The following is a 13,129-nucleotide window of genomic DNA, read 5'->3' on the forward strand; positions in this document are numbered from 1 at the left end:
ATGGTAATGTCACTGCTTCTAGCAAATTTGTGAGTAAGCCTGCATGTGTCACTGGTTTCCCTGTAGAGGTTATCATACCTCTTTGTTGCCATTGTTTTGCAAAGAACCAAATTGTTGAAAATGCATATTGACTATCTGTATAGACTGTCAGTTTCTGTCCTTTAGCCAAGATACAAGCTCTGGTTAATGCAATGAGTTCTGCAGCTTGGGCTGATTTAAAATGATCGATCTGTTTTGCTTCAATAACAGTATTTGGTAATTGAACAACAGCATAGCCTGTTAATGTCTGTCCTTTCTGATCTTTGAAACATGAGCCATCCACAAAGTAATGTAGTCCATCTGTAAATGGTTCGTCTGTTAAGTCTGGTCGAGGTAATTGTTGTTTCTGTGTGTCTGCCAAACAATCATGCGGTTCACTGTCTGTCTCAGTAGGTAGGAGCGTGGCGGGATTCAAGGTGTTGCATCTTTCAATGGTAATATGTGGCTGAGACAGTAGCATAGTATACATAGCATAGTAGCACAGATAGCATATACAGCAATGTATATGCTATCTGTCTAGCAGGCGATAAGAATGTCATCTTTGTTTGCAGGAGTAACACACTGACTGTGTGTGGTACTTTAACAGTCAATGGGTGGAACAAAACAACATCTGCTGTACTTTCCACTGCCATCGCCACTCTGCATACTGCTTGGACACAGGGAGGTAGGCCCTGTGCCACTGGATCCAAACGTTTGGAATAATAGCCTACTGGTTTATTTTTATTACCATGTTGTTGTAGCAAGACTGCACACATGAATCCCTGTTTTGTGTCCACCATGAGAGTGAATGGCTTAGCATAATTGGGCAGAGATAATACTGTGGAACTCACAAGTTCTTGTTTAAGAGCTGTAAACTGTTCTTCAGCTTCTTTATTCCACTGTATTTTGTCACTCATAGCCATTGGTATAGAGTGTATTAAATCCTGCAATTTCTGCACCTTCTCTGCATAACATGGAATCCAGGCTCTGCAATAATTACAGATATTAAGAAAGTCATCATTTCCTTTTTTGTCGACGGTTTAGGCGCTTTGAGAATAGAGTGCTTTCGATCGTCTTGTATTCGTTTCCCCTCAGCTGATAGGATGTGGCCCAAATAAGTCACTTGTGGTTGCACGAACTGCAACTTTTGCTTTTTAATTTTACTTCCTGTTTCTGCCAAATGTTGCAAAAGCATCACGGTACATTTTGTACAGCTATCTTTTGTCTTTCCTGCCACCAAAATGTCATTTACATACACCAAGATTTGTGAATCTTCTGGTGGAGTAAATGAAGATAAGCAACAATTTATTGCTTGTGTAAAAATGGTCGGACTGTCAGCAAAACCTTGAGGGAGTCTTGTATTTGTGTATCTTTTCCCTTTAAAAGCAAACCAAAATTGAGAGTCTGGATGAACAGGTACTGAGAAAAATGCATTACTGATGTCTATGACAGAGAAGTACATGTTTCCAGGACTTAATCTATTTAGCAGCGTATGTGGGTCTGGGACCAGAGGGGTGCTAGTTTCTACTGCAGCATTTACTGCACGTAGGTCTTGTACCATTCGCCAGTTCTGATTGTCTGCTTTTTTCACAGGATATATTGGAGTGTTACAGGATGCATCTAAACATTCCCTGATGACTCCTGCTTCCAGTAATTCTGCAATAACCGGTTCAATTCCTTTTTCTGCTTCAGGTTTTAACGGATATTGTTTGATCCGTGGTCTCCAATCAGATCGTGGCTTAATTTTGACTGGCGGAATATTTTTCAACAGTCCTACATCTGTGGGTGCATTCACCCAGAGATGAGGAGGCAGTTTGGCCAATAAAGTCTCATCTTCCTGTGTCAACAACACAGATGTTGTTAAATTTCAATCTGTCCAGATCTACTTCATGTATCACCGGTGTCGTCCAAGCACTTACAAACATGTATTTCCGATACAAGCCTGTGGATGGACTGAAATCCCACACCGACATTGCATCTGCTTCGTTCCAATCAGTCGCTTCCTCAGCTATTTTAACAATTCCTCCAAGGTCCTTCCAGGACTGAGTGTCTGCCCTTATCAGTGAAATATGCGGCACAGCCTCAGGTTTTCCTCTGTACCATTTGTCTGCACTTTGGGTCAGCACTACACTACACACAGAGGTGGTTTTTCTGTCTGTGTATAGGTGTGCTACTGTCTGTAATTCTGATGGAATTTTCAGAAATCCTGCTCCATACCTTTCATCCTTTTGTGGAGTGAATAGCATAGTTATGTGTAGATCTTTTGGTGACATCATTACTACGTGTTCTCTGTTTTCACAGGTCGTCAGACCTTCCTCCAATAATTGTTCAGTTTGTCTCAACTCCGACAGATCCAAAGAGTACTGCCAGGCCTGGGCCAAATTTGTATATACAGTAGCAGGCTGTCTCACAGCTCTCATACCACCTACTGTTGGTGTGACTCCTATAGATAAGGCAGTCATCAGATCTCGTCCCATTAAATTTACTGGACAATGGGGCGAATAAACCACAGAGACACAAGCAGTTTGGTCCGTTTCAGGATCTTCAAAATTGACAAACTTCAATATTTTCTCTGAATTCACCTGTCCATTTGCAGATTTTACCCAAACAACTTCTTTTGCAAATTTAGTTCTGGGAGGTCTGTCTGTTATCACTGTCCTACATTCTCCTGTGTCACAGAGAAAATCCATGTCCTGTCCATTTACCTTTAGAGTCACCACAGGTTTTTCTTTCAGGAGTGGTAATGACCATGCTCCATGAATATCCACTGTGATTGTTATCTGTTTTTCTGGTAACTCATCAATGTTGTCACATATTGGTGTGTTTGTTGTCATGTCCAGTTCAGTCACTCTGACTTTTTCTCCATTTCACCTTCTTCTAGTCATTGTGACTGAGGAGGGGCCGATGGTCTCACCACTTTAGGCGAACCTTGGTGGGGACATTCCCTTTGCCAATGGCCAAATTCTCCACACTTCCAACAGGTACTCTCCTGTGGGCCTGATTTGGGACGACCACGCCCTCCACCTCAAAAACCTCCTCGACCACGGCCGCATCCACGACCCCGGCCCCTAAAGCCTCCCATTTGATGGAAGATTTCAGAAAAATCTTCAGTCACAAAGACAGAAGTTTTGGGTTTTGTCTGTCCGGTCACTTTTGCTGCATGTCTTGCCCAATCCAGTATCTTAGTCATATCATCCGAGTCAGTAGTCACATTGTGCTTTTTGATCCATGCACTAATTTCTGGCTTCAAACCATTCAGGAGGGCTTGTTTCAGCTGATTTTGATATGCTCCTGCTTGATCATCACTATGCAGTATACCGCTGTTTGCACGGAAAACTGTCCCTAAACGCTGATTATAATCATCCACATCCTCAACTGCCTAATGTTTACACGCATTTATTTTACCATAGTCCACTTTCTGTTTAAACTTGTTTTTAACTCTGGTCATTAAATCGGTTATTTGAGCCTGTAACGCTGCTGCCGGATCTTCCTCATTCCCATACGGCAGGACCGTGCCGTTTGCAGCACGTCCTGTAAATGTCCCTCTCACGTGGACCCAGTTTCGTCCCAGAGCCAATTGTACGGCCTGTCCTACTTCACAGCCATTCAACCTATACACTTTTATAATGTCCTCTATTCCTTTTACCCACTCTTCCACATCAGCTTGTGGGTCTGGTAGGCCAGACACGGCCTTTGCTGCCTCTTCTGGTGTCCACGGATGCAACACATGAAGGAATGGCGGCTGTCCTTGAGCTATATTTGGGTTTGGGACCTGGATCACTGGAGCGATGAAACTGTGATCTGGGGATATATTGAAACCGTATTTTAGAGGCGGCTTAATCATAGCCCTGTCTCTCAAAATGTATTTTTCGGGCATTAAAGAATTTGTTGCCGCAGGCGGGGTCAATACAGTTGAAAATTCTACCCTCTGATTATCCAAAAATGGATTTGGATACAGTGAGCTTATTGGGTCATATGACGGACCTTCAGATCTCCCCTGGGGATAATTAGGGTAAAAAATCGGGTTTTACCAGTGGTGGAGCCACTGTTGGCGCCGCTTGTCTTGCTGCAGCCTGATTTTGTGGCTGCGGGGGTGGGTTTACATCACGGCCTCTCATGGCCATCTCATTGTCTTCAGGTTTTACAAACATTACTTTCCCCTCTGACTTTCCTTTCTCGTCTTTCTTCCTCTTTATGGCCTCTACTCTCATCTGTGCTTCACTGAGCCATACTTTTGCACACTCTATTTCTCCTTCCTTTCTTGCTTTCCTGTTACCCTTTTTATTTGCTGCTGCTGCTGTAAGTTTTAACACCAAACCTTCACAATCTGGCACAACCAGTTTACCTGAAAAGCCATATTTCTTTTTCCATTTAGTTATGTACTTCAGATTTTCCGGATTGCGTTTGTGCATGTATTTTTCGTCGCCCTGAAATAGGGGCTTATTTTCTGTGCATGTGTTTCCCATGTTGGTCACCTATTCCCCTTCACTCTGCAAAGTTCAGGTCAAGCTTCTACCCCGTGGGGCGGACCTTCCTTGGAATCCCCCTCTTTGCAGACTCGTCGGGAATATGTGAGTGTGGTGCGTATGGACTTAAAATGACCTACTTTGCAGACAACAGCTTCACTTTTGTCCCCTGATAAAATGGGATATCAAGCTGTCCGTGCTTCAGTCACTCACAGTCCCATTCTCTCACATTCATACCACAAACACACTTAGTTTCACTTTTGGAATATTCAATTAATTCGCGTCTCTCTAACTGCTTCTCCTGAAATTTATTTTTACTCCTACTGTATTTCTTAGCCGGATGGGGACTCGAACCCCTCTGCCAAATGTGCTGGCAGGGCCGGAGACTCTAACTCCCTCCCCCGCACTTTATTCTGGATGGGGACTCGAACCCCTCCGCCAAATGTGCCGGCAGGACCGGAGACTCTAACTCCCTCCCCTGCACTTTATTACCCACGTTAACATATTTTATCCTCACATTCAGGCAGTAATTGCTTACGTTAATTTGTTGCACCTCTCATTTGGTTCGGAGGCGTCGTCAATCTACTGCGGCGAGCGGAGGTGGACGTCTATGGTCACCGGCCCGATGGAGAATTCACCCCTCAGGACTTTCTTCAGTGCGCGCTGTCAGCGGTGCGTCTCCCTCCCTTCGCTCGAGAAGATCTGTCGACGCCCCACGTTGGGCGCCAGGAAAAAAAACTGTTGGGTTTGCACCCTGTTTTAAAGAAATGAGAGGCACAGACACTGTAAAGAAACCAGTCAGAGAGAGACAAATATATATATTTTATGCTCTGCGCAGAGGAGGAGAATGGGCAGTAGCAGCTTGTAAGTGCTCAGCTCCAAAGCTCTCCTAAAATCCCCTCCTCTGGCTCAGCTTTTTATTTAGTTCATCAATCAATCATTCAATTTCAATAAATTTTTTTTTTATATAGCGCCAAATCACAACAAACAGTTGCCCCAAGGCGCTTTATATTGTAAGGCAAGGCCATACAATAATGATGTAAAACCCCAACGGTCAAAACGACCCCCTGTGAGCAAGCACTTGGCTACAGTGGGAAGGAAAAACTCCCTTTTAACAGGAAGAAACCTCCAGCAGAACCAGGCTCAGGGTGGGGCAGTCTTCTGCTGGGACTGGTTGGGGCTGTTAGAAATGTTAGGTTAGAAACGGTTAGAAATGTGAACGGGTTGGCGGTGTACACGGGGCTTCTGTTTAGGGCTACGCTTCCTCCTCACAGTCACCCAGTCAGCCTGCTTTCCCGGCTGCTCGGGATCTGCCAGAGGGGAACTAACGGCGGCTAAGCTACCTTGGTCCGCACCGACTACAGGGGCCTGGCTAGCTGTAGAATTTTCCACGGTGCGGAGCCGAGTCTCCAATTCGCCCAGCCTGGCCTCCAAAGCTACGAATAAGCTACACTTATTACAAGTACCATTACTGCTAAAGGAGGCCGAGGAATAACTAAACATTTCACACCCAGAGCAGAAAAGTGCGGGAGAGACAGGAGAAGCCGCCATGCTAAATCGGCTAAGAGCTAGTAGCTACGCTAAGCTAGCGGATTCCTAAAAACACGCAAAGTGAATAATGTGTAAATAATTTAGAGGTGATTCAGCAGAATGAGTGCTTTAGTTAAGGCACGTAAAGATTACACTGGGAAACAAATCGTAATCTAGATAACTAGATCAATCTAACTGCGCAGATTAAACAGCTAACAGATACAGAAAAACACCGCTGTGCTCCGGAACAGGAAGTGATACAATACCGCAGTGAGAGCCAACCACCAGTAGAGGCAAGCAAGGAAAAACATGAGAAAAAACAAACAAGGACAGTTGGGGAGAGGTTACACATGAGTCATGTCTGCAAGAGGGAGGTAGCAAAGCAAGGTAACGGCTGGAACCTTCCATTCCTGCAACATGAGCCTTGTGGCTCGTCAAAGCAGGATAAGGCACTTATGCAAAATGAAAAATAGTTTGCTCAATCATGAAGTATGCAGACAACAAGTCTTTCTTTTTAAAACCTCCTCTTCTCACAAAAAGGAAAAGTACACGTAGTCATAAAAGGAAATAAATGTTAATATAAGCATGAATTATATAAAATAAATGATAATATAAGCATGAACTATATAAAATCCTTGACATGGGGCATTTAGACAAATTTCGCATCCAGCTCGACAGTGGTTGACTGCTGACTGTTTTAGTGATGATACCACGAATAGTAAGTAAGTCCCTTCGGCTGCTCCCTTGTTTGCATTCGGGGTCGCCACAGCAAATCCAAGGTGGATCTGCATCTTGAATTGGCACAAGTTTTATGCCGGATGGCCTTCCTGATGCAACTCCACATTACATGGAGAAATGTGGCAGGTAACCCGGAAACTTCTGCACTGAAACCAAGCGCATTAACCACTTGGCCACCACCCCTGCTGTGATGATACTATGAATGGCCACACATTTTGTAAGTGCCAAACGAGCAGTATTAGATGTTTGTGTGTGTGATCTGGAATTTGGCCGACACCTGCCACGAGAGGGATTGATGGGTTCGCACAGTGCACACTCTGTCTTTCAGCCGCTGGTGTGCGCAAACAGTTATAGCAACAGGTGTACGAGGCAGCTATGATTTTTGCACACAATTCCTGCTTCATGTGCACTTTATGCGCAAATTGACTAAATTTGCACTATGTGTGAAGGGGCCCTAAATGATGTAAATTTGATGAAATATGATTTTAAGCTTAGATTTGTTTATTTTTCCCCTAACAGAAGCGTTTGACACCCATGATTAGTTCATGAACAGTAGGAAATTTGAATACGTACATAACAATAACTTAAGGCTTTGCAGGTTCTGGTTTTGGTGTAATTTTGGTGATTTTTAAACTGAAAAAACACATTTGAAATGCACCAGTGGGTTATGGGTTTTATAGGATTAAATTTAAATGTTTTTTGCTTGTACTTTGCTTATATGTAACAGGAATAATTGTGAGTACACTTCAGCATTTTTCCTCTTTATTGACCAAGTCAGAGTTGCTTCTCCCCTTGACATCTTTGAGATCCATCCTCTGCTCATGGTCTGAGAAAAGCTTTTGGACACAACGCTTAGGGCCCCTTCACACATCGTGCCAAGTTTGGACGAAGTGCACACTTAGTGTGCATGACGCAGGAATCGTGTGCAAACTATGTATTGTCGTCCCTGTCGCCAACACCTCATACACCTGTTGTTACAACTATTTGCGCACACAAGCGGCTGAAAGACAAAGTGTGCGCTGTGCAAACCCATCGCACCTTCTCGGGGCAGGTGCCGGCCAAAATCCAGGTGACACGCACGAACATCTAACACCGCTCGCGTGGCACTTAGAAAATTAAATACAACTAGGATTGCAAGCAGTCATATACGGGCCCTCGTTCCGCGCGACCGCCTATCCAGAGCATTGTGTTCTCTTGTGACCAGATGTGGGCATGTGCGTACAGGGGCAACCACTCATCCCACAGTTCAAATTTCAAGCAAATCACACAATGCATGAAGGAGTTATGACATGTTGATGGTTCATCCACTAGGGGGCGCTCAGTGTACAAACAGAGGGGCCAGGTGTGTTGAGGGGCCAACCGTCATCATACATGTGAAGTTTCAAGTCAATCAGGCAAAGCATGAAGGAGTTATCATGACTTGATGTTCTATGGTGAAGGGTCAAAATGGCGGCACCACAGCGGCCACACCCTTCAACATAGAGAAAAGCTTTCAATCAGTTCAATCAATTTTATTTATATAGCGCCAAATCACAACAAACAGTTGCCCCAAGGCGCTTTATATTGTAAGGCAAGGCCATACAATAATTACGTAAAAACCCCAACGGTCAAAACGACCCCCTGTGAGCGAGCACTTGGCGACAGTGGGAAGGAAAAACTCCCTTTTAACAGGAAGAAACCTCCAGCAGAACCAGGCTCAGGGTGGGGCAGTCTTCTGCTGGGACTGGTTGGGGCTGAGGGAGAGAACCAGGAAAAAGACATGCTGTGGAGGAGAGCAGAGATCAATCACTAATGATTAAATGCAGAGTGGTGCATACAGAGCAAAAAGAGAAAGAAACACTCAGTGCATCATGGGAACCCCCCAGCAGTCTAAGTCTATAGCAGCATAACTAAGGGATGGTTCAGGGTCACCTGATCCAGCCCTAACTATAAGCTTTAGCAAAAAGGAAAGTTTTAAGCCTAATCTTAAAAGTAGAGAGGGTGTCTGTCTCCCTGATCCGAATTGGGAGCTGGTTCCACAGGAGAGGAGCCTGAAAGCTGAAGGCTCTGCCTCCCATTCTACTCTTACAAACCCTAGGAACTACAAGTAAGCCTGCAGTCTGAGAGCGAAGCGCTCTATTGGGGTGATATGGTACTACGAGGTCCCTAAGATAAGATGGGACCTGATTATTCAAAACCTTATAAGTAAGAAGAAGAATTTTAAATTCTATTCTAGAATTAACAGGAAGCCAATGAAGAGAGGCCACTATGGGTGAGATATGCTCTCTCCTTCTAGTCCCTGTTAGTACTCTAGCTGCAGCATTTTGAATTAACTGAAGGCTTTTCAGGGAACTTTTAGGACAACCTGATAATAATGAATTACAGTAGTCCAGCCTAGAGGAAATAAATGCATGAATTAGTTTTTCAGCATCACTCTGAGACAAGACCTTTCTAATTTTAGAGATATTGCGTAAATGCAAAAAAGCAGTCCTACATATTTGTTTAATATGCGCTTTGAATGACATATCCTGATCAAAAATGCCTCCAAGATTTCTCACAGTGTTACTAGAGGTCAGGGTAATGCCATCCAGAGTAAAGATCTGGTTAGACACCATGTTTCTAAGATTTGTGGGGCCAAGTACAATAACTTCAGTTTTATCTGAGTTTAAAAGCAGGAAATTAGAGGTCATTCATGTCTTTATGTCTGTAAGACAATCCTGCAGTTTAGCTAATTGGTGTGTGTCCTCTGGCTTCATGGATAGATAAAGCTGGGTATCATCTGCGTAACAATGAAAATTTAAGCAATGCCGTCTAATAATACTGCCTAAGGGAAGCATGTATAAAGTGAATAAAATTGGTCCTAGCACAGAACCTTGTGGAACTCCATAATTAACCTTAGTCTGTGAAGAAGATTCCCCATTTACATGAACAAATTGTAATCTATTAGATAAATATGATTCAAACCACCGCAGTGCGGTGCCTTTAATACCTATGGCATGCTCTAATCTCTGTAATAAAATTTTATGGTCAACAGTATCAAAAGCAGCACTGAGGTCTAACAGAACAAGCACAGAGATGAGTCCACTGTCTGAGGCCATAAGAAGATCATTTGTAACCTTCACTAATGCTGTTTCTGTACTATGATGAATTCTAAAACCTGACTGAAACTCTTCAAATAGACCATTCCTCTGCAGATGATCAGTTAGCTGTTTTACAACTACCCTTTCAAGAATTTTTGAGAGAAAAGGAAGGTTGGAGATTGGCCTATAATTAGCTAAGATAGCTGGGTCAAGTGATGGCTTTTTAAGTAATGGTAGCCAACTAATAGCGATAGATTGATCATATTTAAGATCAAAGCATTAAATAATGGTAGGGCTTCCTTGAGCAGCCTGGTAGGAATGGGGTCTAATAGATATGTTGATGGTTTGGATGAATAACTAATGAAAATAACTCAGACAGAACAATCTGAGAGAAAGAGTCTAACCAAATACCGGCATCACTGAAAGCAGCCAAAGATAACGATACGTCTTTGGGATGGTTATGAGTAATTTTTTCTCTAATAGTTAAAATTTTATTAGCAAAGAAAGTCATGAAGTCATTACTAGTTAAAGTTAAAGGAATACTCGGCTCAATAGAGCTCTGACTCTTTGTCAGCCTGGCTACAGTGCTGAAAAGAAACCTGGGGTTGTTCTTATTTTCTTCAATTAGTGATGAGTAGTAAGATGTCCTAGCTTTACGGAGGGCTTTTTTATAGAGCAACAGACTCTTTTTCCAGGCTAAGTGAAGATCTTCTAAATTAGTGAGATGCCATTTCCTCTCCAACTTACGGGTTATTTGCTTTAAGCTGCGAGTTTGTGAGTTATACCACGGAGTCAGGCACTTCTGATTTAAAGCTCTCTTTTTCAGAGGAGCTACAGCATCCAAAGTTGTCTTCAATGAGGATGTAAAACTATTGACGAGATACTCTATCTCACTTACAGAGTTTAGGTAGCTACTCTGCACTGTGTTGGTATATGGCATTAGAGAACATAAAGAAGGAATCATATCCTTAAACCTAGTTACAGCGCTTTCTGAAAGACTTCTAGTGTAATGAAACTTATTCCCCACTGCTGGGTAGTCCATCAGAGTAAATGTAAATGTTATTAAGAAATGATCAGACAGAAGGGAGTTTTCAGGGAATACTGTTAAGTCTTCAATTTCCATACCATAAGTCAGAACAAGATCTAAGATATGATTAAAGTGGTGGGTGGACTCATTTACATTTTGAGCAAAGCCAATTGAGTCTAATAATAGATTAAATGCAGTGCTGAGGCTGTCATTCTCAGCATCTGTGTGGATGTTAAAATCGCCCACTATAATTATCTTATCTGAGCTAAGCACTAAGTCAGACAAAAGGTCTGAAAATTCACAGAGAAACTCACAGTAACGACCAGGAGGACGATAGATAACAACAAATAAAACTGGTTTTTGGGACTTCCAATTTGGATGGACAAGACTAAGAGTCAAGCTTTCAAATGAATTAAAGCTCTGTCTGGGTTTTGATTAATTAATAAGCTGGAATGGAAGATTGCTGCTAATCCTCCGCCTCGGCCCGTGCTACGAGCGTTCTGGCAGTTAGTGTGACTCGGGGGTGTTGACTCATTTAAACTAACATATTCATCCTGCTGTAACCAGGTTTCTGTAAGGCAGAATAAATCAATATGTTGATCAATTATTATATCATTTACTAACAGGGACTTAGAAGAGAGAGACCTAATGTTTAATAGACCACATTTAACTGTTTTAGTCTGTGGTGCAGTTGAAGGTGCTATATTATTTTTTCTTTTTGAATTTTTATGCTTAAATAGATTTTTGCTGGTTATTGGTGGTCTGGGAGCAGGCACCGTCTCTACGGGGATGGGGTAATGAGGGGATGGCAGGGGGAGAGAAGCTGCAGAGAGGTGTGTAAGACTACAACTCTGCTTCCTGGTCCCAACCCTGGATAGTCACGGTTTGGAGGATTTAAGAAAATTGGCCAGATTTCTAGAAATGAGAGCTGCTCCATCCAAAGTGGGATGGATGCCGTCTCTCCTAACAAGACCAGGTTTTCCCCAGAAGCTTTGCCAATTATCTATGAAGCCCACCTCATTTTTTGGACACCACTCAGACAGCCAGCAATTCAAGGAGAACATGCGGCTAAACATGTCACTCCCGGTCCAATTGGGGAGGGGCCCAGAGAAAACTACAGAGTCCGACATTGTTTTTGCAAAGTTACACACCGATTCAATGTTAATTTTAGTGACCTCCAATTGGCGTAACCGGGTGTCATTACTGCCGACGTGAATTACAATCTTACCAAATTTACGCTTAGCCTTAGCCAGCAGTTTCAAATTTCCTTCAATGTCGCCTGCTCTGGCCCCCGGAAGACAATTGACTATGGTTGCTGGTGTCGCTAACTTCACATTTCTCAAAACAGAGTCGCCAATAACCAGAGTTTGATCCTCGGCGGGTGTGTCGCTGAGTGTGGAAAAACGGTTAGAAATGTGAACGGGTTGGCGGTGTACACGGGGCTTCTGTTTAGGGCTACGCTTCCTCCTCACAGTCACCCAGTCGGCCTGCTTTCCCGGCTGCTCGGGATCTGCCAGAGGGAAACTAACGGCGCCTAAGCTACCTTGGTCCGCACTGACTACAGGGGCCTGGCTAGCTGTAGAATTTTCCACGGTGCAGAGCCGAGTCTCCAATTTGCCCAGCCTGGCCTCCAAAGCTACGAATAAGCTACACTTATTACAAGTACCATTACTGCTAAAGGAGGCCGAGGAATAACTAAACATTTCACACCCAGAGCAGAAAAGTGCGGGAGAGACAGGAGAAGCCGCCATGCTAAACCGGCTAAGAGCTAGTAGCTGCGCTAAGCTAGCGGATTCCTAAAAACACACAAAGTGAATAATGTGTAAATAATTTAGAGGTGATTCAGCAGAGGGAGTGCTTTAGTTAAGGCACGTGAAGATTACACTGTGAAGCAAATTGTTATCTAGGTAACTAGGTCAATCTAACTGCGCAGATTAAACAGCTAGCAGATACAGCAAAACACCATTGTGCTCCGGAACAGGAAGTGATACAATACCGCAGTGAGAGCCAACCACCAGTAGAGGCAAGCAAGAGCCAAAATCGTTTGTGTCCCTTGTGAAAAAAATCGTTATGGTCGAACCATACCGATTTCGATAACTTTTGGTTAGTATCATCTGTGGATGCTGTTAAATAAATTTGAAGTGCATTGGACAAAATCCCTAGGAGGAGTTCGTTCAAATACAACATGTGGAAATCACGCCAAAATGACAAGAAAATTCAAAATGGCTGACTTCCTGTTTGGAGTAGACCCATGGTGCAAGAGACTTTTTTGTACGTCTATGCAAGTCACA

The sequence above is a fragment of the Thalassophryne amazonica genome, chromosome 11, assembly GCF_902500255.1.
Source record: "Thalassophryne amazonica chromosome 11, fThaAma1.1, whole genome shotgun sequence".
NCBI classification, from domain to species: Eukaryota; Metazoa; Chordata; class Actinopteri; order Batrachoidiformes; family Batrachoididae; genus Thalassophryne; species Thalassophryne amazonica.